Raw genomic sequence first — 25,347 nt, 5'->3', positions numbered from 1 at the left:
ATACCAGTTAACCTTGTACCTCCCCAGAGACCATCATTATCTTCATTTTATGGACAAAGAAATAGAGAATGAGAAAGGTCAAGTCTGGGACACAGCAGTTAAGTGATACTCAAATGAATGCAATGGAAAAAGAGGTGCTTTGGCCCAGGTGTGCCGGGAGAACATATTATTTCCAACCCAGCTCATTTCAGAGCAAGTTCACAAACTTCTCAGGTGGGCTTATGATGTGCAAACTCTAGGCCTGGGAGAAGCAGAGATGCATAAGAAGCAAAACATGCCATCAAGGAATTTGCAATCTAGCAGGGATCCAGACAAAAAAAAAAAACAACTATTCATAGACGATGTGATAAATCTCATGGGTCTCAGAAAGTCATTCCTATTTTGTTTTCTGTAACTCGACTTAATCTCAATAAAATTTTCCATTCCCCTCATCCCCGCTCCCACTGAAATTCTCAGTCAAGCCAGTCCAGGCTGTTTCAGTCAATCCCATATTTTCTTCTCCTTCTGGGAGACTTCCTAAGACTGTGGCTGAGTTCTAAGCATCATATACTGAATGAATGTTTGTTAGAGGTGGAGGCAATGACTGCCTGGGTGTCACCTGTTACCATTGTGCTGACCTTTGCCTGACCCTCAGGTGTGATTACCTGTGGTGTGGTTACCTGACCATCTTCTTCATTATGATGCAGACACCGTCAGGATCCACTTGCTGGCTGACTCTTATTGTCCTTTTTGGAGACACAGGGAGATCTGGAGTCCTCTCTCACTGCTTGGGAGCCTAAGAAACTGCAAGGGGCTGCTTCAGACTCTCTCTGCTGTCAGCTTCTCGTGTAATCATCTCTACTGTCTGCTCTCAGTCCTCAGAAGTATGAGGAACACCTGCATACTGCCCGGATTCAGGGCGGGGTTCCTCTGCTCTGAATACTCATGCTTATCTGGGGACACTATCATCCTACCCCATTTGAGGCTGACTCTGGGGAGCAGGATTCCTTCTCCATACATTCACCATCTGCTTTCTGGCTTTCACTCCAACCCTCTAATGTTCTTCCTCTTGGGAGGTGGAAGTGGGCAGAGGGCCTAGCTCAGCAAGCATTTTGTTAAATCTTTACAGCTTACACCTGGACTAGGATGTTGCTCTTAAGACCCAACAATTTAACCATAGTGTTCTTGCTTGGTAGTCCTACCTGAACTCCAGAGACCTTTTATCTAGCAGCTTGTATGTAAAAAGGTCTCAAAAGGATAAAAGGAGATTTGGAGGGGAAAAAGCCAGATGACACACCAGAACCAGTGAGAGTAAAAAGCAGCATCTTCTGCCTCTAGGAACGTAATGAGATGAAGAACACAGGATGGGGCAGGCTGCCCTCATCATCACGGACCTCATCATCACGGACCTCATCATGCACTTAGTTCACTCTCCATATGCTCTTTTTTCTTTTCTTTTCTTTTTTAAACACCTCCAGCACCTGGTATTTCTAGGTGGTCTCCCCTCCAAGTACTAAGCAGGCCCGACCCTGCTTAGCTTCCGGGGTCAGATGAGATTCATATGCTCTTTAGGCAGTGTAGACTCTTGTGGAAAAGAGGAGGTCCCTCTCTTCTCATTTGTGTTGGGGACCTTCTTAGATTAAATGGTGATAGGACCTTGGGTTTGCCTACTCGTCAATTTACTAAGCATCTTAGATCCCTTAGTGCATTAGGTTATCACATCTCTGTGAGGAGGGCAGGTATTCCCATCCTCACTTTACAAATGAGGAAACCAAGATTCAAAAAGGTTACGGGACTTGGCCCGGGGAAATCGGAGAATGACAACCATCTCCAGAACTTACTCTTCTGTTTCTAAATTTTTTTATGAGGGGGAAACACTCAAAGGCACTGAGTAGAGACATGGTCAAATTTGAATTTAGAGGGAACATTCTGGTAGGGAAGGGGAGGATAGGCTGGAGGGATCTAAGGCTGGAGAAAGGTACACTGGTTAGGAAATGATTGCAGTCATTCAGGTGCGAGATCATGAGGGCCTACCTTAAAAGAGGAGCTCAGAAACGGAGTAATGAGAGAGAGAGGAGAGAGAGAGAGAGAGAGAGAGAGAGAGAGAGAGAGAGAGAGAGAGAGAGAGAGAGAGAGAAAAGAAGGTCAGTATACAGCACGCATCAGAACCATCTGGAGGTCTTGTTAAAACACAGATTCCTGGGTCCCACCCCCAAAGATGCTGACTCAGGAGAACGAGGGTGAGGTCCAAGTTTTTTTACTTCTAACTAGTTTTCCAGCTGCTGCTGCTGCTGCTGCTGGTGATCTGGTGACCTTACTCTGAGAACCTCTTCTTTACAAGACTTGGCCACCAACAGGATATAGGAAGGGAGGGAGAGTGTGAAGCCTATGAAGACTTTCAGGTCTCTGCTATGGCTGTCTGGGTAGATAAGGACTAGAAGAGAAGAAGCTTATTGGGGACAAAAATGAAGGGGGGGTTCGGTTTGGGATGTATCGAGTTTGGGGTCCCTTAGGAACCCCCAGGAGGAGATAGCTCATGGGAAGTTGGATATATATGTGTGGAACTCAGGAGAGAGAGAGATTTGGAAGTCATCAGAACAGAGTTGGCCGTAGGCGTGAGTGAGATTGCTGAGGGAGTGGAGAAGGGGAAGCCCACAGGGCAGATTCCTGTGACCGAAGCTGAGTCTTGATCAAAATCATCAGTCTTCAAGAAAAATAAGATAGGCATGAGTTTCCACTGGTCATTTTGAACTGTATGCTTTTGTGTTTGATCACAGCGACCCAGGCTTAGGTAACAGTTTCATAGGGCTTTGAAATCCTCCTTAAGATTCTGATCAAAGGTTAGCTGTGTTTCACCACTGACGTGACAGACATTAAAAGAAACCTTTTATTTATTAATTTGGCCATTAAGAAAATCGTTTTGGCCAAACAGCAGAACCTTCCTAATCTTCAGTTTCTTCGTATATGAAACTGGGGACTGATACCCCTCTCACAGAGTTCCTGGGGACATGAGGATAATGAATGTTAAGCGCAGCACCCGGCTGACACACAGGAGCAACTCGATGAGGCTAATTGTCATTATTGCCATCAGACCACCTTCTAGGTCAGGTGGCTTTGTTGACTAAACCTATTGGATAGGGGCCAAGGAAAGACTCGCTTCACATGGAATTCTATCCAATGCAAAGACAGTGATTTAGAATCAATGATAGAAGTAACGATATCAGTCTTATAATTATTGCAGTTTCAGAATTCAGAGGTACAAAATTCTTTAGAGCAATGCATATTGTCCATTGTTTCATAGTGTGTTTATGACAAATGAAGTGGAAGGAAAGTAACCTCCCTGTGTTCTAGGCAGGCTGGATATACTATTCCATTTAATTTTTCAATGTAATATCTTTAATAAGGCCCCATCGAATGGCTCTAATAGTTTCTTAGCAAAGGGAAGAATTGCTGGGTCCTTGCGATCCCAGCAAAGCAGATGGCTGGTCACAGTTCTGACTTGACTGACAGGCAGCCAGCTTTGTGTAGACAAACACAAGCTTTCTTTGGGTCATTTAAACTATGAGCCGCCAACCCCCAGTTAGGAACTGGGCTACATAGCAGGAGGTGAGCTGCAGGCTAGCTTCATCTATATGCAGCCGCTCGCAAGCATCACCGCCTGAGCCCCACCTCAGATCATCAGGCATTAGATTCTCATAGGGGCACCGGCCCCTGGTGCTGATTCAAACCATTCTATCACCCTCTCCTGTCTGCATTTTCTCTGGGAGCCACAGCACTTCTTTTTTTATTTGCCTGCTATTTTCCCCCAAACAAAACCCTTCGCACCTGAAGTCCCCTTTGCATTACCTTTAATATGAATATCAATGTCAGCATCTTAACCAGAGAGCCTTATCTAGTCTAGCTGCTTTGATTTAGATGAGGTCTGGAAAGAAAATTGAATTTGTGGGGCTTGGCTGACATCTCTCCAAGTGCTCCTGTACTCTTCTTTCCAGAGAATTCTCACCTCTCCCCAGGTCCCGGTGTGCTAATGAAATAGATAATCTCTTCTGTTCCTGCTGGGCACAGAATGAGGCCCAAATGCATTTTCTAATGGTTTGTTTTCCAGCTGGGCTGCATGGAATCAAAGCCACAAACGGCCAACGAGGACCCAAGACATCTAAAAGAACAGAGGAAGTCATTTAAAAGTCTAAAACATTGAGTAAAATAAAATTAAAGTAAAATAAAATCAAAGGCCAGCGGGGTTCTTTGTAGTTATTTTATTAAGAAGTAGGAGATTATTTTTATATACATATAAACATATGCCATTAACAAATATGTTGTAGTAGGTTATTTAACAATCAGCAATGCTAATGGTGTTTTTTTTTTTTAATTAAAGCATATATATATCCCCTCATCTAACCAACCCCTTAATACCTTCCCCTAATCCCCACCAAGAACTTCTGCTAAGGGATCAGCAAACTCATCTATAGCCACAAACCCTTCTCTGAGTAGTTCCTACACCGCCTTGCCTCAGTGGAACCCCAAGGTCCCTGTGAGTCCCCTTACGATCTCCCAGCTCGGAGTCTGATGGTAGGATAATGGTCCTTCTTATTCTCCATTGCTACTTTGAGACAATTATTCCCCTACCCTCTGATTAAAACAAACCAACACTAAAACACACAACAACGGTAAACTCAGTTCCCTTGAAGTGCATGCTGCTCTCCTATATTACTTCCCTCTCCCCTGACTCCGTTGTCAGTTTCCCTCGTTCATTGGAGACTTTAGGACCTATTCGTGGTCAGTGTCTCTTGTAATCCATGCCATTGAGCTTGATAACTTCTATATGCGGTTTAGCTGCTCACCCAACACCTTGTGAATCAATTCATTGACCTTCTCAACTGTACCTCAACCCATGTGCCTATAATTTCACCCAGATCTTGTCATCTCTGAATACCTGAACCCCTTCCAAAGTCACGATTTTGCAAATCTGAGTTTTAGACCACATCTTATCTTGCCAGGAATTCTTCAGCCTCATGGAAGCCTCCAATCTATTAATTCAACTATTTTTTTCCTTTTATTCACTTGCTCTCACTTGACATCACTTATATCTTTATGACTTATAGTTCATGATTTATCAATATCATCACTCCCCTTGCGCTACCTTTAACTATTTTACCCTTCCTTCTTTCATCATACTCATCTTACAAACCAAACATTTTCTATACCAGCACCTCCAGGAATGGCTATGGAAAACCCTAAAATGAAGCAAATTGTTGTCACTTGAAATGAAAACCTCACTTCAAATAAGTACATCAAGACACCTAGCAATCCTACCTGCTCTATCTCTCTGGTCAGCTAGACCCCCTGTTCTCTCTGACGACATCTTCACACTTTTTTTTTTCAATCTTCAAATTTCCTCTTCTTACCTCTTACTTTATGGTTAAAGTCAAAGCCATCATATTGAAGTGCGACTGTCTTTCTTTGACCAATTCAGTTAATCTGCTTGTGTCTGCATCGATCTTTCCTTCCGCAAGGGAGCAAGTGTCCTCCTCCTCTGACAGACCTATCTCTTTCTATGTACCTGTTTTTCTCTCTCTCCAAACAATGCCTCTTCTCTATTGCACATCAATAACTGCCCCTTTAATTGGGTCGATTGGGTTAATCTCATCCACACACAAACTTGGTACAAGATCTCCCATCTTAAAAACTTTACAAACTAGCAAAACTACTCTGATGAGCCCGTGTCCTGCGAAAGCTCCATCCTATTCTCCTTACTCTTCGTGCCAACTTCAGACGAGTTGTCTCTCTCCACTTCTCTTCACATTCACACTTCCCCACTTCGCCCTCGTCCCCACGCTGTTCTGGTTCCTCCTCTCGTCACTCCAGAACGGCTCCTCTCAAAGTCCCCGGTGATTTCTCTGTCCTCACCCTGCTCTGATTTGCTGCCGAGAGGGTGCGCCCCTTTCCTGACTCCCAGAAGTGACTGTGATCAAAGGATCACTCTTCTTGGCTTCTTCTTTCTCTGGTGTTCTCTATTAAACTTCTGGCTGTTTTGCCATTTTGCTTGAATCATGCAGATACCAGCCTCCTTTAATCGCTCTCCATGAAGCTCACATTATTATTATTATTATTATTATTATTATTTATTATTATTATTATTATTATTATTATTATCAGCATCAGCATCATCATCATCATCATCATCAGCATCATCATCAATGCTCTTAGGCATGGGACTCTCGACTCTTTATTCCAAGTAGATTCAAGTCTCCACAGGCAGAGCCATGCAGCTTTTCTTCCTTATGGCCTACCTCTCCCACTAGGCAGAGCCCCGCCACCACTGCCCTGGAGCTGGGCCAGAGACCCCCTTTTCCCAGAGTGACACCCCTGCTCTACGAGTGGGTCCTGGGAGAAGGGAGTGTGGAAACATCTTATCTTCTCAGGTTGCCCATCCCAATGTGGAGTCCCTGCTCTGTAAGTGAGCAAGGGAGATGGCCAACCAGGGCCCCAGGATCCTGACTTCCTGGAGGAGAGCCTCCATCCTACAAATGGGGGCTAAGCGAGTAAAGGGGGACCCGGTCCTCTTGGTGCGCCTATCGGGAATAGAACTTCTGCAGAATGGGGCTGGAGACTGAGAAACCCCAGCATATCCTACCTCTTCTCAGGTCAAACCACAGCCCCACACTGGGGCCTAAGGGGAGAAGGGGCCTTGGCTGCCCACACCCTGGGGAGAGCGTCCACGGCGTGGAGCTGGGGAGGGGAGGGTGATGCAGCAGGCATGGCTCTAATGCCACAGACTTTTGCTATTCTTACCGAGATTTTGTAGGTTTTCTTGAAAGAATGTTTCTCCTTTGCTGTCTACCCTTAGGTCACTTTCCAGAGACTTTAAATGATGGATATTTTAAATAATTTTCTCAGTTAAATTGTTATCTTGCTGTGGAGGAAGTCTTCCAAGCTCGCTACTCCACCATCCCAGAAGCCCCACCTCTTAATGCATCTTTATTTGTTTACTACAATGTTTATCGACATGTTAGTAAAGGGGATAACAGCGCAAGCTCCAGTCTAACCAGCCTGGATTCAAGTCTACTCTGCTGTTTGTTAGCAACCTTACTTAGAACAAGTTATTAAACGACTAATAACTACCTCAGTGGATTGTACTGAGGATAAATTAGATAATCCATGGGAAAATGCCTCCCTTGCAAGATATTTCACTCAGGCGCCTAGTAAATGACAGCTCTCATGTTCAGCCTTGTTAACCTGCGCATGGCGACAGATTGCCACAAGGGGGCACCAAGAGCCAGGTGTAATGATGAAGTACTCAAGGGATTCAACGAGGTCATCCCAACAGTTATACATTTGCAGGAAGACCAGAAGTAGGTCTTTTTTCCAGAAGATGAAAATTGAAGGCGCTTCCTAAGCATCATCAGGTCCTTTCCCAAGTGGAAGCTTAGCTATGCACAAGGAAGTATGCTGTGAAGAGGAATGCCTCGTTTGATTCACAGGGTACTATTCCTGTGGGCAAGGTCGCGTTCGGGAGCCAGGAGGGTGCAAAGGTCCCTTAAAGAACAACCAAATACAGTGAGTTGGTATTTACTTATTGAGTGTTCACCATGCCCTAAGGATGCTAACCAGCATAAGGCGTCATCCTGGTCCTTTCATTCTGATCGAAGAGGGCCCCGGGGGCTTGGCCAAGGACTTGACCATTGTTCAAAGGATGATGAAGGGTCAACAGATACTCTGGAGCAGGGAGGAGGTAACATAATGGAGAAGGCACCTAGCACGAATTATTTGAGTGGGTGCTGGAAAGAAAAGTGGCAAAGTCAGGGATGCCCCTGCAGTGTTGCAATGGACGGGTGTGATGCCAAACTTTGTTAAAGCAAAGCCTCTTCATAAAACTAAATTTTAAGAGAAACACCAAGAGTTACGAGAAATAAATATGAGGCTCTTGTTTTGGCTAAAACAGGAGTTTGGAACCTGAATTTCCACCTACTAGGCTTCTTTCTCACCTTACAGCCCCCGAAATGGTGAATTGGCTAGTTTTTAAAAACCAAATCAGATGTTGGAAGAACCTTGGGTGTGTCTCTACCTATACAATTTGAAAGCTGCTCAGTGGTCCAAACGGTCAAGTGAATGGGTGAATGACTGCGAAGGTGGAGAAAATGAGGCAGAAGGAAGACCCAATACCCTTACACAAGCCACCTCCAAGTGTCCTTACTGGGTCACAGCTGCATCCTATGCACTTTGCTCCTTCCTTCTTGTACCACTTCTCCTGTTTCTCTGCTCATTCTGCTCATTGCCTTACACTAGGTTCAGGGTCTGAGCCCAGTCTTTGTCATTAATCTTGATTCTTGTCCTTGGTTATAATTTGCATTTGCCTCTCGCTTCCAAGAGACAACCCAGCCCGACCCAGCCTTATGAATGGGAGTCCTAGCATGGATCTAGGAGGCCGCGATTTTTGCCAGGAAAGAAGAATAAAAAGGCTCTAGCAACTGATTATATAGAGAGGCAGAACTAATAAAGGAAAGGAAAAAAGGAAAAGGGTTATTGATAAGCTAATACGTATTGAGTGGTGTCTGACACATTGCCAAGATGTTATTATTTGCATGTTTTATACAACTCAGCTTTATATATGCACATCATATGTTTCGTATCATATATATTTGTATAAATATATGGGAGGCACATGGGAATAGGACAAGTTTAAATGCCACAAAGCACACTGTTTTGATGAGGTTCAGCCATTTTTCCTGAATAAGTGTTTCTCCAGTTGTTGCACGACTTCGGGTAATTTTCAGAGTTCTGAAAATATTGGTTCTGATTGTTTTTGTCAGCGTTCTCATTGCTTTTACCAACGAGCGGATTTTCAGAAGCCTTCACTCTGCCACTGTGGAAAGTGGAGCCTTGGGTCACAGTGCTTCCTGAGCGTCTGTATCCACTGCATCACTCACTCATACTTAGCAGGCAGTCATCGAAAAACCCTGAGTCTTTTTTCACAAACTGCTGGCTACTCCTTCCTGTATTTGATTGTGTTTGAGCAGGTTTAAGACTTCATTCTCATTCATTAAGTTCTATTTCCTTCATCTTTTGTTGTTATTCTAAGACGTCAAATAATTTTGAATCCTGGCTTTTTTTTTTTTTTTTTTTAAGTTTCATTTAAGCCACAGACAACATTCCTGGCTCAGTCGGAGCACAGATCAGCCTTTTGGTGCTACACTGGGTGTCCTCCAAGGGGACCTTTACTCCGTGAACCAGTTTTGGAATCTTCATTCCCCAACTGTTTCTAGCATTACAAAAATCTACCAGCAAGACGACTTTTTCTGAAAAGGAAAGTTGGTTCATTTTACAAGATTATTCAGTGAATTGTCCCAACTTTAAATATTCACTCTTTCTTTACTGTTTAGACATCATGTGCTTCTAATGAATGTTCCACTCAGTGAAGTATCGAAGATCCATCATTGCCCCTTTTTGAAAATTGGTCTCTCAAATTTCTATCCTCCTTTTCATCTCTCACATTTCTCAAAGGACAATAGCAATTGTGTGAGAATTAATTTGAAACCTTAGCGATCTTCTTCCTGATAAAGAAGGGTCACAAAGAGCCTGGTCTGGGGAAAGCCAGCTCAGCTGCAGAGGCTGGTTCTGGTATGGGCAGCCTGCACAGCTCATAGATAGCTCTAGGTGTGGGGTGGGAAATCTTTGACAGCAGAATTCAGATTGTACTCAGAGGGACCTGGTGAGGTTCAGAGATGGTTTTTTGCTTTTAATTTACATGACAGCACCTACTCAATAGTGGACACACAGAGAGAATCCAACATTCCCCACTCCCTAGGAAAGGGGGCTGGTGAGAGTACCATGGAGTAAAAAGGCCCAGGTGAGCTGACCAAGATTCAGAGCTGGAGCCTCAGACATCGTCTCTAGGGCGGATGTCCCCTGCTGTGAGTTGGGCCAGCACAGAGGACAACAACCCTGTTAGTACTCCCTGCTGACATGTGCCTGTCTCGGGAATAGCTCAAGATAGAGTGTGACACATTCATGATTCCAGCTGTGAGGGTCCAGAAAAGGCAGGAGCTACCAAGGAATACCACTTTTAAGACTGCCTGGTACAGTGGACACTAAGGATGAAGGAGGCTAACAGACTGTGGTCAAATCTCTTGGAAAGTTATTTAATACTTTGAGTTTTGAGTTTCTAATTTATAAAATAAATATAATGGTCTCTCTCTTGCAGGATTGGTATGAAAGGAAGAGATGTACAGTGAGCGCTCAACATTCACGAGGCCCAACAGATGGGGGAATCTCAGTTTCTTTCTCAGAGTAATTTCCCACTTCTACTGCCAGGTGGCGCCTGTGAGCAGAGCTGCCCTTCCAAAGGCTTTTCTTTCCACCCTTTGGGCGCTAGGTAATTATCCTTCTCTCTGTCAGTGCTCAGGCTGGCATTTAAATCCAGTACTGCACACAGACTTTGTGGTTTTGATCCATCTGCTCCCTGAAGAACTGTGAAACTCAGAAATACCTACTCCTAGCCAGACATCCATTTCTCTAACAGGATTTGTCAGTTGATAAGCCTTTGTGATATAACCAGGCAGTTGGGCCTTCAAAAGAAGTCAAACATTTAATTAGGAATCGTGTGTGTGTGTGTTTATCTCTATTATAACTTAGAGAAACTTGAAAGCATGTTCAGGCTGCGTGGGCCAATTACATTGGATCTTTCTGAACCCCACTTTTCGTCGTCTGTAAAACGGTTGTAATAATAGCTGCTTCATAGGATTGTCGTGAGGATAGATGAGACGAGACAGCATAAAACCAGGTACAAAGTAATCGCTCGCTAAGTATAAGCAATTCTGACTGCCAAGAGCATGAGCTTTGAAGTCAGAGGAGCACAGATTTGACTCCTCGCTCTCCGACTTCAACGCTGTGTGATCTTGAGTAAGCTATGCAAACTCTCTGAGCTCCACTTGCCTTAAAAGTTCCAGGATTATCATGAAAATCACAGAGATGTTTATAGAATACCTTTCGCTTTTTATTTGTATCATGACTCATTTCAGATAGGATTTGCATTTACTTACAACAGAAATTAGCTCAGTGACTTTCTTTTTAAAGGAAAAACAGGGAAAGGGAAAAATGAGGAAAAACAAGAGGTGAGGTTAGAATCTTGGATGATTACATCGTAAGAGTATATAATTGCTAGAGATGGGTCACACATTTGGCTTTGAGCTTCTTAGCATCCAAAGCAATAAAGAAAGGAAATATGGTTAGTTAAATGACTTGGAGTGCCAGGAAAAATGCAGAGGAGTTCTGAAGAAGAAACCCAGCTGTTCCTAGTTCTGAGACTGAAGAGACCAACTGTATGTAGCACATGGTGAATACACAATAGATGTATAAATGTGAGCGTCCTCATCTTCAAGCACAGAGAAAGAGTGTGTCTAGGAATAAAAGCAACAAAGAAGAGGTAACTTTTGAGCGAATGAATCTAGATAAGAATTTGCCAGGTGCCTGGAGGGCTGGAGAAGGGAGGGAGTCTGTCTATAAGAGAATGCGACAGTGTCTGGATCATCCTCACCCATCAGCAGCATGGCAGCTGTAAAGCCAGGGATTCATGAGATGGAGATGAAGCTCCCATCAGACTGAAAGGCACAGGGAGTTACGGTGCAAGGCGTCCTGGGAGGAGAGGTGGCTTGAGAACTTTGTCCACACATCTGCTTTGGTTTAGAGTCTTCTTCCTCCTGGACATCTGGTGTTTAATGACAAGCCTCAGAGGGAAGTGAGCTGTCTTTTTTTTTTTCACTTTTTTTTCGATTCTGCAGGCTGACTGGTTGCCCTTGTTTCCTGAGACTCAGCCCATGGCCTTACTAAAGAAGAATATTGGTCCAGGATGGTTGTGAGATCACACCGGATGCCATTTACCCTTCCAGTCTTCTTGACATTACTAAATCCAGTGCTGAGGATCTCTGATGGACTTTGACTGAGTGCTATGAGTTGTAGAGACCCACAGTGCATCTTGGTAGGGACTGCCTGTTCTAAAGTTGCTTCCTTCTCACACTCCACCCCTTCGTTCCTTTTCTTCTTCCTTCTTCATTCTCCCAACACATATTCTTCTATCCTGTCATTCTCCTGTCTTCCTTCTTTCTGCCTGCCTGTTCTCTCTCTCTCTCAACATGACAGAGTTGGACAGACCTAGCAGAAATCTGTGTTTCCTTCTGCTTTAGCCACCCAGTGGTGGGGCAGGCTCCCAGGAGCATCCACGTCCTTCTATCCCTTGGGACTTTGTCCTAAATAAACCTATATGCAAAGCCAGTGCTTTGCTGCAAGGTGTTTGTGCCCAGGAGGTTAAAAATGAGCTAATTAGTGATTACAATTAGGTCTGGATTCCTGAGCACGCATTTGGTATTATCACCTCGCTCTCATGACAGTTGAGTAGTCACTCATTAGAACTTAAATACCCTCTTGGCTGTTTGATCACTGGAGCCCAGGGTGGTACTTTATTATCTCTGCAGTCATCTGTTTTCTAAGAATTCTTTCCAAGGACAGTTCTTGTTATGGTTCTGATTGTAATCTTTGTACCCTCGATGTGATGTTTGTGACAGAGTCCACATTTTAGCCAGCTCTACCTAGGCCTGGTAGAAGGAGCACAGGATGGGAGAATCAAGTCTTCAGAGTTTCAAGTGTGACTGTCAGAGACAAGTTTAGTGGCTTTGGATAAGTCACTTCTGTTTTCTGGTCCTCGATTTTCCCTTCTATACAAAACAAGCAAACAAACAAACAAACAACACAAGAAAGAAACTACATGTTAAAAATAGTTTTCTATATGTGGATTTTTCTGGGGAAAGTGTCCGTGGCTACCATTATTTTTTCAAAAGGGTCTGTAAGCAACAAAGGTTAAGAATCCCTGGACTCGATGATTAATAAACTCTTATAATCCACTTTAGAGCAATTCTTTGGCTCTGTGCTTCTAGAAATGTTATACATTTAACTGTTCGGCCTGTTTTTGCTGACTGCCTACTGTGTGTCAGGTCCTCTGATACGGTCCAAGGATGAAAAAGTAAATAAGACAGTTTCCGAGGAGACCACTCTCCCACGGCGGAGACAAACCCACACACACAGGATTTCGATCAGATGTCTGAGGTGTAATGATGGAGACAGATACGGGGCATTTGAGGAACATGGAGCGCCTGGGAGTGCTGGTCACTTTTCCTCCTCGCCTCCACAGGGGACGTGAACTGCCAAAAAGAGAGGGGGTGCTTTCAGGGGCGTCCCTTCAGGTGTGCAAACTGGAGGGCATGTTCCCGTCCGGGAATTCTGAAGGCCACAGGCTCCCGCTGACCCTGTCCCTCCCAACACCCCGCACACAGGTCTCTCTCCTTGTGCTGCCAGCAAGCTTGTTGATCTTAAGTGGAAACGGGCATCCTCTTTCCTGGATGTAACTCTACTGAGTGTTCCTCAGAACTCCTCCTTCTGGGCGGGAAGCCCTGCAGGAACCCCAGGATCCCACCAGCCCCCTTTCCTGCCCTTACAGGTCCCCTTTCATGCCTAGCACTCCAGGAGAGTGAACCTCGGAGACACTGTTTGATAAATGCGTTATCACACGGGCATGTTATTCTTGCTCAAGTGTAGACCTTAGCAGTTCCCAGTGACCTCATAGCTCTGCAAGAAACACTGTTACATGGGAAATCTATTTTTTTTAAAGAGCAGGAATATATATATATATATCTCGGCACATGGTGGGCCAGAGGAGCAGATGATGCAGGAGGCCCCGGTTCTTGACCCAGTTGCTTTACTTACCGGCTGGATCCAAGCCTTTCCGCCACGCTGGTACCCTTAGTCCAGACTATCATCACCTCTGCCCTTGACCGTTTCACTCAACTTCCACACACGCCTCCCTGTGATTCATTCTCTGTATGGCAGCCAGAGGGAGCTTTTAAAAATGTAAATCAGAACATGCCACTTCTCTACTAAAACTTTCCATATATTTTCACTGAACTTTGAATAACATCCAAACTCCTCACTAAGTCCTGTAACACCTTCCATGATCTGGCGTCTGCCTACCTCTCTAGCCCTATTCTGGACCCCTCACCTCCTCACTCACTGACCTTTCTGTCTGTCCCCACAACGCAGTAATGTCGGTTCTGCCTCAGGGCCTTTGCACTTGCTGTTCGTGTTGACTGAGTTGCTCTTCGTTCAACTTGACATGGCTTCTCCCTCTTACGATTCGGATCTCAGCTTAGAAGTCACTTCCTCTGTGTGTGAGAGGTCTTTCCTGAGGATGTCTTCTGAAGTTTCCCAACCTGACCCCCATCACAGCTTTTTCGCTCTGCTTTATTTTACTCTATGGCGTTTACTAAAATCTGAAATTATTTTGTTTATTTTACTGTCTGTCTCTGCTGCCCCACTAATGAGCCTCGTCTGTCACATTCACGGCTGCACTACCAGCACCTAGAACAGGGTATGGCCTGTAAGAGATCATCACATATTTACTGAATGGCTGGATGAATAATGATCATAAGGTCATTTAACATATTTGAGCCCCAAATCCCCGGCTATATGTCTGATCTTGGATGATCCTTAGAAAATTCCCTGAGGTAGACATTACTATTATAGCCAGTTTACAGTTCAAGAAACAAAGTCAGATGAGTTAAAGAACTTGCCTAAAATCATAACTGTGGCCTGGAAGTGTATCCCTTTTGAGATCCCAACAAAGATTTGGGGGAGAGAGGCAGGGGAGAATAATTCTCTCCATTCTTTCAAATTTGAAATCCCACTGAAAAGCTTGGGAATGGCACAATATGTTACCTGTCTGGTATAGCCAAAAGCAAAGTCTGTGGCCAGGACTCAGCCCAATGGGTGATAGACTCTATTCCCACATGTAATTTTTCTCTCTGATTCATTCTGAGCACATCCACTACACTGTCATTCATTTACTTATGTATCGATTCATCACACATGTACTGTTAACAGCTGGGTACTAGCATAAGATACAAGGCAGCTCCAAAGAGGAACCCCTGATTTATGCTAATGGTCTGTCCCTGGTCTCCCCTAGGAGTGTGTGGTCCCTAATGAGGTTTATTGGTCAAATTCTAATTCTTTTGACTAAATAAGGTAATGCATATAAAGTGCTTATTAATTAGCTAGATTGTGGCATGGAGTAGGCCCTCAAGGAATGTTAGGATGATAATGATGATGACGATTATGATGACGATAATGATGATGATGATGATGATGATGATGATGATGATGATGATGATGGAACCTAGACCTTCTTTCCTAGCAAGGTTGCCTAGAAGGGGAGAAAAATATTTAAAATGCTCTTGGCATTTTCCCCGCTTCCAGAGTCACCCTATTAAAAAATCCAGCACACATGACTCCCATTGCTTTTTCCTATATCCACAGCCTATACAAGCAACTGAAAGTAATAAGCATAATTTAAATGCTGTGTCTTTCCTAATTAAAATCTATCCAGGAGGGGATGCCAGAGTTATTTTAGTCCATGTGGCAGAGGAAGTTCTATTATATTAATTCAGGCTTCTAAACAGAGTCCAAGGAGAGATGTGTGTGTGTGTGTCTGTTGCAGTAAGCATGTACATGCATGCACGTGCATGTAGTATAAGTTTTTTGGGGCGGGGGGTGCCATTAAGAATGCATAGTTGGCCCTGAACAGGTTGTAGGATATGAATTTTCAAAGGGAGCTGTTGATGGAGCCACTGGAAATTGCTTCCTGAGGCGCCCCAGGCTGATGAATAACACTGAGTCTGCCTTGGCCCTTTTAGGTGGTTCTGAAGAAACCCACTGGAATGGCTTTTCCATGAGGAGATCTGTTCTGGGCTGTCCCAGGCCTCTCCGTGGAGGCTCCACATGCTTGGCGACTCCCCTTGGAAACACTGTTTGCCAGAGCAGCTGTGTCGGCCCGGCTTCCCCAAGCAAGTCAGCAAAGCAAGCGGGGAGCCCTCTAGTCACCCAGGGGCCTCTTTCCAGGGGGCCACCCCTCGGAGCGAACCACACAAGAAAACAGGTCCAGAGAGAAGGAAGACAGTGGGAAAACAAGAAGGGAAAGAAGAGAAGGCGGGAAAACTTAGAAGTTGGTTTAAAAGGTTTGAGAGACATTCTCTCTCAGGGCAGGTTTGCTTTTCAAGGCCAGGAGTTTGTCTCTGTGTGGGCGGACAGTTGGCTGAACTACGAAGACAGTTGAGGGCATGCTTTTCATTTTCAGAGGATCACCTGGCCCTGAGCCCGCACTGTAACCGCTAATATTTCTGAAATACATCTCACTGTATTTTCTCCCGTTGATAAATCCGTTTCTTTCTCAGCAGCGTTTTGGCCATATTGTCACTGAGAAGAAGAGGAAAGCCATCAAATAGGGAAGAAGGACGATATGATCATAAGGGGACCCGACTCATACCCAGCAGGAAAAGGGAGGAAAAGCACAAACAGGTCTCAGAAGGCGGCCCAGCAGAGAGAGAAGGCAGGACAAGGGGTGTGAGATGTGGGTGTTTCTGCTCCCCAAATCGAGGTCAAACCGAGGTTTGTTGGGGAGTGGGAGGGAAGGAAAGATGTTTAATGGGGGTTTAGGAACACCCAGATAGGAAAATAAGAAACTTAGCCCTGGGAAATGCAACGTTTTAGACAGAGCTTGTTTGGCCCACTATCCATCCAGCATGGCTCCGGGGCGGGGGACCAGGGCTGAGGAAGGAATCCAGGTGAGGGGCCTGGAGGTCCGTTTGGCAGAGAGTTGACAGACTCCAGCTTGATGCAGTGAACACATATGAGAGTTCTGGGGCCCCTGGAGAGACAGGGGCTAAAAGAAATGAAGATCTGGGTGGCAGATCAGGTGTACAGGGAGTGGGGACTCACATCTAAAGGCCAAGTTGGGGACCACACACAAACTCCAAAGGACAAGGTGGGATTTCCTTCCCGGGCAGATACCCGGGAACCAGACCCAAACAGCAGCACGCAGAACTGAGATGACCCCCACTATCATAGGACTTGCATGCTTCTTCCCCACCCAGACACGAGCTGGAGAAAGAGAAGAAGGTGGAGAGAGAATCTCGAGGGGAATCGCTCTGGACATTTGTATTTTGCATTGATTGAATTCTTAACCCAAAGAAATCAAGTTGAATGAAAGAGCTTGTTTTACATTGGGAAATAAGAAATTACTTTTAATTGGCCAATTCAGTTTTCTGGGGGAATCAAAGATGAAATCAATTATAGAGACTTTTAAGAGCTATACTTTTTTCCCACAACTGAATTGCAGTGTAAAAATTTTTACCTCTCTATTATAATGACCTTACACATCCACAAGTAGATTTAGAGCATACAAGTCACTTTTCTACATATTATCTTCACATCAGATTAAAGTAGATGTTCTTATTTCAACTTTACGGAGGCAGACGAAAGAAGTTCAGTGATGGTAGGGGGCCTTGTTCAAGTTCGACAACTTTGAAGAAGGCCTCTTCCAGGTCCATTTTAATATAAGTGCTGAATTTCAGTCTAATATAGTGGTTCTCACCTGCGCTGTTTTTGGAGACAATTTTGGTCATCACAACTTGGGGGGCGGGGTGCTACTGGCATCCAGTGGGTAGAGGCTGGGGATGCTGCTAAGCATCTTATGTTGCACAGGGCAGGCCTTCGTAGGAAAGAATTATCTGGCACAAAATGCTGTAGTGCCGAGGTGAAAAAACCCTTTGATGTATTGACAGGGGATTCCAGGAGAGGAAATCGTATCTCTCCTTCCACACTTGAAAAAATGGACAAGGACCCCGAACCAAGGTGGTTACGATTTAATAAAGAAGGCACAACTGATAAACCTTAACTTGCTGGAGACACAGCCTCATAAAAACTCCATTTCAAAAGTGCTGTGGGGAAGGAGTGAGTCAAAGGTCTTGTCAAAGGACCGAGAGGAAGTGGTGCTCGCCCTGGGCAGGGGGCACCCAGGGGTAGACTCAGAGTGGATAACTTTTAACTTCCTTTCCTCTGTACAACGCGATTATTTTCAGTAACAATTGTAAATTGAAACAATGCCCAGAATACCATGAAATTTTTCTTCTCTTGAATATCATATACATAACCATATTTGTAACAAAAATTAAATCAAGGGAAAAAGTAGTAGATTAATACTTTTTAATGATATGAATGTATTTTCTTTTAAAAAATGCACACTTGCACATTGGCCTGTTGGAATAATGAACGATATTACAGATTCTATGTTTGTGCCTTAACTTCTGTAAATCTGTCAATGACTGTTTTTTCATATTCATGTTTAGTAGACAATACAGCTGAATTTGTCAAGCTATCTTCACTCATAGGTGATCAAATAATTTTTTTCTTAATTTTAATGTTGAAATTTTCTTTCACGCAAATTGACAGGTTTACAAGTAGGAATTTTAATATCTACGTGAGGGCAACTTCGGCAGAGAGCCATAATATACCCCATTTCTCAATAAATTCCAGAAATTGCAATACTGACCATGTCTGTTTCCCTTCAGGATCTGTTGTAGCAGCTTGCCAAAATCTTCACAGTTGAAAATGTCTATTAAAACACTTTCAGCAGAAAATTCATTGTATTTCTATCATATTGGAAAAATTTTCAAATTTTTTCTTGTGCAAAAATAGGGGCAATACCTGAATAACAGATATTCCCATTGATATAACATTGATATCACCATTTTTAAATCCCTTTAGACAGTGTACCCCCTTATTACCTACCCAGAGCTGATCTGTTCTGCCACCCAGCCCTTGGTACGCATATGCCCATGGATGGTTTCTGGAGGAGGTGAGCGTCATTGTTCAGGGGAAGGATATCTGTGGGGTGGCAGGCTGCATTGAATGTGTTCTAAGATTAGGTCCTTTCTTTGCATTTTAGTCTCTGCAAAAAGAACACGAAAATACAAAAACACATTAAAGAATAAAGATCACACTGAATTACGTAGTTAGGATTAGTTTCAGTTGCCGTCCGTTATGTGCCTCAAAGATGCTGACATCTTTGTGGAGGGGCTATGTTGTAAACACATGTGTCTAAACCACATTGTAGGAAGTGGGCCATCATGGAGAGGGACAGATGGAGAGCTCGTGTCAGAAGTGGGGTGAGGTTAGAAGGAAGGAGTGACTGCTTCCAGCCAGGGGACTGGAGAAGATTTAATGGGAAAAATGACATTTCAATTTGTCTTGCAGAATAGGTAGAATTTGGATCCTTGGATTTTTGAAGACTATACTTAGCCCTAGAAGACAGTGGATTGAAGGGATGAGGTTCTTCCAGCCTCCATTTCCGCATTTGCAAAAGAATCAGAGCATCTTTGTACTTTGGGTCCACATGGGAACCAGCAAAAGAGGAGATAGGGTGCTCTATGAAACGGAGCGCAGCCCAGGGGTACGGGTGGGATTGCTGGAAGGGTATTTAGCTGTGTGGGACATTCAGCAAATCACTTTCCTTCTCTAGACCACAATGTTCTCATCTGAAAAATCAAATGATTTACCAGATGAAATATCTTCAAGACATCCGCTGACTCAAACGTATTGTGTGATCCTAAAAGTGCCTTGGGGCAGATTTCTGAGAATGGGAACTGGGCTTCCTGCTCAGACAGGCACTTTGGTGAATGGGGATCGAGAGAGTCAACTGTGGTGTTTTACAAGGTCACAGCCAGGCTGTCAGGAAGTCTGGGTTTTACCTATTCCGTCCACCTGCCTTGGACCTTGAATCTCCATCTCTACTTCCCCTCTAGGCATTCCCACCTCTCACCCTCATCCACTCGCTCACATTCCCCCTCCACCTCCACCACCACCACCACTACCACACCCCCTAGAAAAGAAAGAAGAGAGAGAGAGGGAGGGGGTGGGGAGAAGGAGAGAGAGAGACAGAGACAGAGAGAGAAGGAGAGAGAGAGAGAGAGAAGGAGGGAGAGAGGGAGAAATATGACCATCTCAGTTCACAGATAGCTCAAGTCCAATCTTCCCACTGAGCACTGTGAGACCAAGGGGACATCTCATCTCCTTTCTGCTCACCCACCCCTATCTCCTTCTCTTTCAAATTATTTTTCCTCTATTTTTCAGATTCATCATCATTCAAAAGAAAGAAAGTCACTTTGGTCTTTTAAGGGTACCTTTTCATGAAGCTGTGTGTGTGTCTGCTTTCCTCTGTAGTTTTGGGGAGGCCGCAGGGGGCTTGGGGGGCGCTGAAAGAAGGGTGAAGGGGTTTCTGCAATGCTGCTCAGGTAGGAGGTGGGATGCGATTGAGACAGGGAGGGGCGTCTCCGGGCTGTCACAGGAGCTTTGTCAAGGGACATTCATTTTCTGGCCTTCAAAGCTATGAACAGAAAAGTTAGAAAAAGGAGAGTAAGGTTATAGGTGCGGAACATTCGTTTTAGGAAAGGCAATTCTATCTTCAATGAAATCAATTACGCCCTGGCTTCTCACTCACAAATCCTAATCTTTGATCTCTGAGGTGGTGGGTAGAAGAGCAGCAGGGCCCAGGCTGGGGAGTCAGCACCCTGTCAGAGGCAATTATTGTCGCAAATTTATTCAAAACTCATTAGGTATAGCTGAGGAAGTTGGGGTATGTTTGCAGGGCGTTGAGGAGACACGCGGGATGGGCTGGGGTCAGCGCACACCCCTTAGGGAACGTAGGGTTGTCAAGACACGCTCTGCGGCACAGCCCCTCGCCCCCTTCCTCTCCGAGCTTGGACGAGGCTTGCCTCAGTTTCCTTATGTATTCTACCCTGAGCACCTCACAGGGTTGCTGAAAGGGCCCGAATGAGAAACAGACGAGGGGACGTTCAGCTGTGTCCCATGGGCGACGAGAACTGCGGTCCTCCCTGGAGAGCACGCTCCTCCTGTGAGAAGCTCGTGAGAGGACCCCCTCTTTTCTTTCCTTCCTTTCACCTGCTTCTCAAGTCCCAGGAGGCTGCCAAGAGAATGGACAGCCTTGACTCCTAGACAAGAAACCTGGCTCGTAGCTGGACCTTGTGACCCATGCTGGAAGCACATCATATCTACTCCCCAGGAAAAGAGCACCGCTCCCGATTGGCTGGGGACTGTAGGTTCATGCCGAAGGCCACAGCTTGGGTTCTTCACATCCTGGGATTCATTTTCAGTAGTGGCTTCAGAATTTCTAGGTAGAAGTGGCTTAGGGGCTGCAATCTCTTTGGGGAGTGGAGGTGCAGCTAGGAGAACTTGAAGCCGTGTTAATAAAACAAACATCCTGTCCAGAAGGAAAAGGAATGGGTTTGGAAAGCTGCTGACGCACTTCTTACCCTTGTCATCGATGGCGTGGGCTTGGGCCGGGTCTACAGGTGGTTAGCGGGAGCAGATATACCATGGGGGAGACTGAGGCAGGCCTGAAGGCAGAAGCTTTAGGAAGACCCAGAACTTCTCATCTCTGTGAACACGGGCTTCTCTTGCGCTGCAAGTGTCAGCTTTTCAGTACCATCCAGTACATTCTTAAAGGTCTCCAAAATTCCAGCATCAAAGGCAACATGGTTGGCTCAAAATTGGTAATGCTTCATGAATTTTATGTTTATAAAATCGACCTCAGAAACACATTTGGCTCACGAAGTGGGTCATACTCTCCCCTCTGGTTACTCATTCATAAAACAGATATGTTGCCAAAACCCAGCAGTTACTCTTGAAGCAAATATTTGTATAATAAAAATGCATCCACTGAAATACACAACGCATGGTCTGACTCTATTATAACACATTACTAGTGAAATCGAATCAAGCAATATTTATTAATAATTACTATTATTATTATGAAAAGCAAATATTTGTTGAATGCCTATTATACCCTGGGCATTCGTCTAAGTGTTTTACATGTGTGTTCTCACTTGATCCTAATAACAACCCTATAAGGAGAGTATTACTATGCCCATTTTACAGATAAAACTCAGGGTAATTTGGTGACTTTTCTGTGGCCACCCAGACGGTGAGTAATAGAGCTGGGATTCAAGTCCAGGTTTGCCCGTGCCAGGCTCACCCTCCTAGCCACAGTAATTACCTTTTGCTTTTGCTGAGCACCTAATTTACATAGGAAGCCATGGAGTGGAGTGGTTTAACACACAAACTCGGGAACAAGGCTTTGTGCCTGGGTTTAAACTGTGCTTTCTTCATTTCCATGAGCCTGTTTTCTTCATCTGCAAAACAGGAATAATAACAGTATCTATTTCATAGTGTTGAGAATTAAATGAGATGTAGCAGATACAGGGTTTAGGATTCAGTGTTAGCTTTTTCTATTATTTCTAGGCATTGTGCCAGGCTTTGCAGGATGAAAAGAAGTCAGAGAGGGAGCTTTGGACCTAAGTCCTCACTGACTCAAAGCCTGGAGCGGCAGAGGAAGCATACTACCTTCTTCACTCAGGCCTTTCTCCTCCAAAAGATCCTTTTGATTTATTACCAAGAAGCCATCTACCGACCACAAAGGCAAAATTTCAATAATTCTCACCCAGTTCCTGGCTAAAGATGCCCAAAGCGACTTCTAAGCCGATAATTTTCAAAGGGGGAATTGAATTCACATGCTTTGAAGAGAGAGACTTAATGATTGGGCCCATTTGTTATGTTTTAAACATACATGGACGAGCCATCACACAGGCAGCATGTGACGGGCCCTGGGGACTGACGGCTTGTGAGTGACTGGGTGTCTGTCGACACAGATTGTCTTCATATCGGTTTCTGCCATCTTAGAGTCCAGGCAGGCATTTCCTCTTGGAGATTTGAAGATGCCAAATATAAAATCGGTTGCCCAAAAGAGGGTCTTAAAGTCATCGTACATATTCTTCAGAGAGGGGAGAAGGTGATGATGAAAATAGAGCTGAATCTTGACGTGTGGCTGCTCAGTCTAAACTGGAAGGTGCCATCAAGTGGGTGGATGCTCACTGAGCTGTGTATGAAGCTATGCTCTATTAGGGACGTCATAGCATGAAACCACATCTATGTTAGAGCACCACTCCTTCCCACACCACCAGCCACCTGCTCCTTCTGAGCAGAACTGTTCTCTGTCCTCTTTGAAGGAACAAATGGTCTGAAATATTGAACTGGAAAAAGTGCTCCAGGCACACATTCTCCTTCCCGGGCTCCCATGGCAGGATTTATGATGGGCCAGAGCCTGTGCATTTGTTATGTCATTAGTTCTCCCCACAACCCTCAGAGGTGGAGATGACACTCTCATTTCACAGATGAGATTTAGGTTCAAAAATGCTCAGTAGCTGCTCAAGGTCACATACCTGCTAAGGGACAGATTTGAATCATTGAGATCCATACCACAGAGCCCCCTTCTCTTGTGCCAGAGATGCTGAGTTCCTTGGCGAGGTCTGTGGCCCATGCAATGCCAGTGTTTCGAACTCCCCAGGTGACTCTCCTGGGCTGCCTGGGCTGGGAATCACCATATTACATCAGCCTTCTTATCAATCGGGGACTTTTAATTCCATCTTGCATCACAGATTCCTTTGGGGGCTGGGGGAAGCTATGGATCGCCTCTACAAAAAAATAAATATGGTTATACGCAAAAATTGCATCCGTTTCAGGTTATTATGGAAGTTTTGAAGCTTCTATGTGGACCCCCCAAGGGTCATGAACTCATCCTAAGAGTCTATAAGTCCATGGCTCCAAATACTTGGCCTCACACGGAGTTAGCTGGGAGCCTTTAAATAATTCAGATTTCCAGGCCCCCATGCCAGATCTACTGATCACTGGATCTGTTCACCCATAATATGTTCCTTGATGATTCTTATATATCCAGTCAGAAAACAGTCTTTGGATTGGTTTTTGGAAACCACTCTAAATGATGCCTACTCAATGGATCAGAATTCATTTGTCACCTCTACCTGTATGATGTTAGGTAAGCTTCTATTTTCTTAGACTTCCCAAACCTATTTTCTCTTTTGTAAAATGGGATAACAATTGTCCCTACCTCATAGCATTGATATGGGATTAGATAAAATATTCCATATCTTTAGCACAATGTCTGGCAGATAAATGTTTATTTATCGCCACATAGTGTTATTTTTATCATCTAGGTAACTAATCTCTGTAAATGGTCTCTCGGTGATAGAATTGGGAACAGAATCTAATTTCTAGCAGACTGTCAACAAAAATACATGGGAAAAAAGGAAAAAAAATCAAAGTTTATTAAACATTAAGAATAACAGGTAAAAGTTTGCATTCAACAGCATAAACACCACCAATATCATGGTACACAAACTGACCTCACGAGAACTTGTGCCTGTTGAACAGATGCAATCTTTGTGGTATTGCCAGAAGGGTAATGGTAGATTATTGTTGTTTGGTAAGGTGCTCCAAAATTAAAGATTTCATGTCTACACACACACGCGCACACACACACACCTACATACATTTGGTCTTCTGCAAAATGTACTGACTTTAGTTGCCAAGTCTAATTTATTAAGATCTAGGCTAATGCTTTGTTCACTTTTTAAATGACACTATTAATTGTGGAGAAAACCTGGAGACCTTGGCCTCCCCAGTGGGGGCTCCTAGGCAGGGAGCTGGCAGACTGCGAGCACAAGGTGTCACTGAGGGCAGAACGTGCAGTGTTGTCACCTGCACCTTGCTGACACCGGCTTACATCCGGGCCTCCACGCCCACGCAGGCAAGCAGGCCATGCCAGCCTGCCTTGGGACTGCTCGGGATTAACTCTGATAAAGTTTGAGTCTTCCTAAAAGGAACATTAGGGAAAATTTAGATAAACTACTGGAAAAAGCAAGGTATAACTTTGCATTGTGTGGAATGTCTGTTGTTTTACCCTGGGACAGTGGTGGGGGGACGGGGAGGGAGGAGGAGAGTTAGAAATCCACTTAAAATTCCTGACTCTTCCAAAAACAGACCCGAGACCTTTTAAACAAACACTTAGAATTATTTTGAGCTCCCGTATAAAACCAGTGAGTTGAAAGGAAGCTTCGGGTTATCCACTACAGCTTCCTACCCACCCAATGCCTGAACCCCATCTGCACTCTCCTCAAAACGTCCTCCTGCTTTAAGGGCCGGTTTTGCACATGCCTGTCCTACTTGCAGATGCAAGGCCTATCGCAATCTTGCCCAAAGTGGGGTTTCAATGGTCAAAAAGTGGCAACTTTCTCAAGAGAAGGAAGTGATCACTTAAAGCCCTCCCATTCCCTACCTACCTCTGCAAGGTAGCATGAATGGAAGGGTATAGGCTGATCGATTCTTGCCTTTCTTTGAAAGTCTAGTAAAAAGAAATGATGTCATGACCTTGATGAAGTCCTGGGCCACTCATTCCGAATCATGTCTAAATGATGTTGGTATGATTTGGATTCATTTTTAATGGCCCAGTAATTAATCTCTGAAAGATGTATATGATGAAGAGGTGAAAAATGACAACGGGACTCTCATAATAGCTGCGGCCTAGAGAACTCATTTGACCCTGGTTGATCCAAGTCATTC

At 44.5% G+C, this 25,347-nt stretch overlaps 1 long non-coding RNA gene across 1 annotated transcript; it reads left to right on the top strand.

The window, feature by feature from the left end:
* Window positions 1-9,510: 9,510 nt before the first annotated feature.
* LOC120620775 (uncharacterized) lies at window positions 9,511-18,158 on the top strand. Its single transcript, XR_005657978.1, has 2 exons — window positions 9,511-10,351; window positions 15,714-18,158. It is a non-coding gene; the product is annotated as an uncharacterized LOC120620775 (long non-coding RNA).
* Window positions 18,159-25,347: the final 7,189 nt, after the last annotated feature.

This window comes from Pteropus medius, unplaced genomic scaffold, assembly GCF_902729225.1.
Source record: "Pteropus medius unplaced genomic scaffold, Ma_sr-lr_union100, whole genome shotgun sequence".
Lineage (NCBI taxonomy): Eukaryota > Metazoa > Chordata > Mammalia > Chiroptera > Pteropodidae > Pteropus > Pteropus medius.
This window is presented reverse-complemented; position numbering and strand designations above follow the sequence as displayed.